Source organism: Crocuta crocuta, unplaced genomic scaffold (assembly GCF_008692635.1).
Source record: "Crocuta crocuta isolate KB4526 unplaced genomic scaffold, BGI_CrCroc_1.0 scaffold273, whole genome shotgun sequence".
Taxonomy (NCBI): Eukaryota; Metazoa; Chordata; class Mammalia; order Carnivora; family Hyaenidae; genus Crocuta; species Crocuta crocuta.
Genome location: NW_027529425.1, coordinates 2418540 through 2423863, shown reverse-complemented (window position 1 = coordinate 2423863; position 5324 = coordinate 2418540).

Genomic DNA, 5324 nt, shown 5'->3' with positions numbered 1-5324 from the left:
GATTACTCTACCTTTGTAATCAGGAAGGATGAGTCCTCCAACTTTGTTCTTTTTCTCAAGATTGTTTTAACTATTCTGAGTCCCTTGAATTTCAAAATGAATATTAAGATAAATTTTTCAATTTCTGCAAAGAAGCCAGCTGGAATTTGATGGGGATTGCATTGAACCTGTAGATCAACTGGGAAGTGTTGCCTTCTTAACAAAGATTTTTTAAAACATATTTTATTTTTATTTTGAGAGAAAGGGAAAGAGAGCACGAGTGGAGGAGAGGGGCAGAGAGAGACAAAGAATCCCAAGCAGGCTCCATGCTCAGCGTGGAACCCGATGCCAGGCTCGATCCCACAACCCTGGGATCATGACCTGAGCTGAAATCAAGAATCGAACACTTCCTTAACAATATTAAATCTGGGGCACAGGTGGTCAGTCATTTAGGCATGCAACTTTTTTTAAGTTTTTAATGATTATTTATTTTTGAGAGAGAGGGACAGAGACAGAGACAGAGAGACAGAGCACAAGTAGGGGAGGGACAGAAGGAGAGGGAAACACAGAATCCGAAGCAGGCTCCAGGCTCTGAGCTGTCAGCACAGAGCCAGACACAGGGCGTGAACTCATGAACTGTGAGATCACAACCTGATCCGAAGTTAGACGGTGAACTGACTGAGCCACTCAGGTATCCCTAAGTGTGCAACTGTTGATTCTGACTCAGGTCATGATCTCGTAGTTTGTTGGTTCGAGCCCTGCATTGGGCTCCACGCTGAGTGTGGAGGCTGCCTGGGATTCTGTCTTCCTCTCTCTCTCCCTTCCCTGTTTGCGCGCTTTCTCTCTCTCTCTTTCAAACTAAATAAACATTAAAAAAAACCAATAATATTAAATCTTCTGATCCATGAACATGGAATGTCTTCCATTTAGCCAGGTCTTCTTTAACGTTTTTCAATCAACTTTTAATTACTTAAACAAGGTTTCCTTTAGTTCCTTGAACATATTTATAATAGCTGATTTATTTATTTTTAAATTAATTTTAATAGGTTTTTATTTATTTAGATGTTTTGTCTATCAAGTCCACCTTCTCAGCTTCCTCATGGAAAGTTTTCACTTACTGCCTTTTCATCTTGGATATGAAACAAACCAAACTTTCCTGTTTTCCTTTGTGTCTTGCATTTTTTTTTTTCAAACTGGACCTTTAAAATCATGTAATATGGCAACTCTGGAAACCAGTTTTTCCTAATACCTCCCTTCCCCAGAGTTTGTTTTGTTGTTGCTGTTTGTTTTGTTTCAATAACTGTTGCTGCCACCATCTGTTTGTTCAGTGACTTTCCTGGACTAATTTTGTAGTCTGTATTTTTATTGTGTGTGGCCACTGAAGTCTGTTCAGCTAGCTTACAGGCCAGCTAATGATCACATGATTTCCTTAGATGCCTTGAATCAGTATGTCTCCTCGATTTTGCTAAGAGTCTCTCGCTATGCGTTAAGGCATGCCTTCAATGCTCTGCAGCTAGAAATTCTGCCCCAGCCTTCACTTCCTGCTTCAAGATCAGCCAGGGATGGATTTAGGCCTTCTCATGTCTTTCCTGGGCGTGTGCACAGCCTTGCATATGCACATAGCTTTCTAGATTTCCAGGAATATGTTGGAGCTTTTCAAAGCCCCCCAGTGATAACTCATTCTCTAAATTTTTCTTTTAAAGTTTCTAATCAGCCAACAGGTGTACCATCGGCTCAGGAAGCTGTGATGTTCAACAATTACTACTGATTATTTTCAACAAACTAGGGGAAAGGGTTGTTTGCATGAAGGGAGTCCTGAGTCATGGCAAATAAAGATAATTCTTGAGAATGGTGCCTTTCTTTTTTTTTTTTTAAATTTTTTTTTTTTAATGTTTTATTTATTTCTAGGAGAGAGAGAGAGACAGCGTGAGCAGGGGAGGGTCAGAGAGAGAGGGAGTCACAGACTGAAACAAGCTCCAGGCTCTGAGCTGGCAGTCAGCACAGAGCCCGATGCGGGGCTCGAACCCACGAACCGCGAGATCATGACCTAAGCGAAAGTCGGACGCTTAACCGACTAAGCCACCCAGGCGCCCCAGAGAATGGTGCCTTTCTTGGGAGCTGTCTGACGGGTCCAACACACTGCTAGTTCTCTGGAGATGTAGCTTTTGGGGGAGCTTCAAACCTGTCCTCTCCTGCAGCTTTTAGGCTGCTCATTTTCGCAACTACTCTGGTTGTGAGGCTGCTGGTTTTCAAGGCTCCCATGGAGGCTGGGGGAGGGGAGAAGGGTGAGAATCCTGCAAGCAAAAATGCCACGAAGCTCCAGTTGTACTGAGATTCAACCATTTTTCTTTAATAACTACTTGTGTCATTGCAAACCTCTGGCTAATTTCAAGAGTTCTGCAAAAGTTGATTTTGACCACTTTTGTCAGTGTTCTCATTGCTTTTCATTCTGGAAGCGCTTCTCCTCATCACCTTTGTTTTATCTATCTATCTATCTATCTATCTATCTATCTATCTATCTATCTATTTTGAGAGAGAGAGAATGTGCGCACATGCACCTGAGTGAGGGGCAGAGAGGGATAGAAAGAGAGAGAGGAGAGAGAACTCTAAGCAGGCTCTGTGCTGCCAGCATGGAGCCCAATGCAAGGCTCGATCCCATGAACTGTGAGATCATGCTCTGAGCCAAAATCAAGAGTCGGACGCTTCACCAACCGAGCCACCCAGGCACCCCTATAATTTAATTTGTAACCATGGTTGTGTCTAACAACTGGAATGCAAAATTCCTGAAGAGTTCACAATACCACCGACACAACCATCATGTATGCACCCCTCGGATCCCGCGCAGCCCTGCCAATATTAGGGTATCTGCTGGATGCCAGACCCTCAGAGATGCATGCTCACCTAGTACTAAACTAACTCCACAACTCCCAGTACCTGGCCCACAGTCACCGCCAGCAGGACAACAATGCCAGTAGGGTTGTCCAAGTGATGATGGCTTGGCATGGAAGAAAAATGGGATAAGGCTGAGCACAGGTGAGAACGGCTATAGGAACGCACCCCAAGATGTTGCCTCTAAGCTTTAGGGATCAAATCCCAAATTGTGTCAAAGGCTGTTTTCTGATTCCTAGGTGAAACGAAACAAAGCAAACTGGTGTTCAATTGTTTTATAAGCTCTCAAGAGAATCTTCAAGAGAAGCACTGGGCAAAGGTAGGAGTGGTGAGGTGGGCGGTAGAGTAAAGGTTTCCATCAGACCCCCTCTGAGGAATGTGTACCTTAACTCCTGCTCTGTGAAGTGGAAAAAAAAAAAAAAGACATTTAAAAAAATTTGGGCTTGGGGCATCTGGGCGGCTCAGTCAGTTAAGCATCTGACTTCGGCTCAGGTCAGAATCTTGCAGTTTGTGAGTTTGAGCTACACATCGAGCTCTGTACTGACAGTTCAGAGCCTGGAGCCTGTTTCGGGTTCTGTGTCTCCCTCTCTCTCTGCCCCTCCCCTGCTCTCACTCTCTTGCTCTCAAAGAATAAATAAACATTAAAAACATAAAATTTGGGGGGGGCTTGCTTAACTAATAGTGAAACCTGCTCTGGGATTGTGGTCTGACATGTTGCCGCTGGGGTGCACTTTAATTAAGATTAACCACCACCAGGTTTATGGGGCAGGGCGTTGCTTGGGCTAGCACCGCCGCAAACAAGCCTGGTGACGCCTCGCGATACGCAGCATGAGCATTCCCTGGCTTCCTCCAACTCAAAGTCCGGAGCTTCCTGACAGAAGTAGAAAGACAACAGGCTGATTGCATCTCTTTCCCAGACCTTTGCCTACCTCCCCTTTCCCAAACAGAGATCAGCAGACAGACAGGGACACTTTAACTCAGTATTTCACATTGCAGCTATGTGTTTACTTAGGTGTTTATTGGCTTGCTTTAATCATTCAACAAATATTCCCCGGGGCATCGTGTGTAGGTCCAATGCCGGGCTAGCACCACAGAGAGCTGACATTTAGGATGGACATTTGAGGAGTTTGGAGAACGGGGCTCCCCTGCTGGCAGTCCACAGAGGTCCATCTGATAAGATTCAAACAAGTCCCTCTCATGCACAAACTGGTACAAGGGCCAGAAAAGCCTGTCCTTTCCCCAACCTCCAGGTCTCTAACTATTATGTTATTTCTGCCTGGTAGGTGCTTTCTCTACCCTTTCTGCAGGACTATGGTCTCTCCCTCCCTGTTGGTTGGACCTTGTCTCTTGGTGGGAAGAGGCTGGGGAAAGGCCCAGGGAGTGCCCAGCACCAGGAGAGGGCACCGTTCCATAGGAAACAACCACTCAGGGCCAGGCCCTGTCCCAGCCCCCGGATGACTTCGACTGACAAGGGCACAGTGCCTGTCATCAGGCAGCTTACCATCACAGGAACAATAAAATATGGCAGCTGGGATAGCCGTCCGTTCAGGGCCAGGGCGGGGCACTAGGAGATGCAAGTTCATTTCTCCTGGAACTGGGAGGGGTTTTCTTAGATGACATCATCCTTTAGGTGACTCTTGACAGATGACAGAGAGTGGCCAGGTGGCCAAGAGAGGACAGGAAGGGCACCCTTGGCAAAGGGAACATCTTGAGCTCAGGAGCTGAGTCAGTGAGTGTGAGGGGAGAGCCATCCTATTCTTGTTGGACTGAAATAAAATCTCAAGTATTCTTGATGGCTGCTAAGATGTGTAGGTCAACCTAAGGAGAGAAGAAGGGCCCAAAACGGCTATGCCAAGTAAAAAGGCTGAAGACAAAACAGGCCTATTTTTGCTCGTTTTAAAATCCTGAAAAAATTCTGATGGATTCTGAATGCTTATTAGTGTCTTCTTTATACTTCCCTGTATTTTAAAATTTAAAGTAATTGTCGGCATTACCTGCTGCCCACGCACTCCTCGGTCTGCAGGGGGCGCACCCGTGGCCACCCTCCCTCTTTCAGGGCAGTGGGCGGGGCCTCTGGGCCGGTGTGGAACGGACGATTGGCTGGTTGGGCTGTTTGTAACGGCGTCCCGCCCCCGCCCTACGTCACATGACGCAGCCCATCATGGCGGCGGGAGCGCGGCTGCCCTGGCCCGCAGCTCCGCAGGGCTGCTGCCGTTGCTGCTGTTGAGAGGCGGCGGCGGCGGCACAGACGGGCGGGCAGGAAGGATGGTGTTTCTGTGGCCGGGGCGGCGGGTGCGGACTAGGAGCCGGGCTGAGGTTTGGCCGAAGCGACTTGTGCTCAGAAGCAGCTGGCACGGGTGCCGCTGAGGCAGGCAGGACCGACTGACGGACGGACCGACGGAAGGAGACCCGAGAGCCGGCCCCCGGGGCCGTGCAGTGGGCGAGATGCCGGGGCC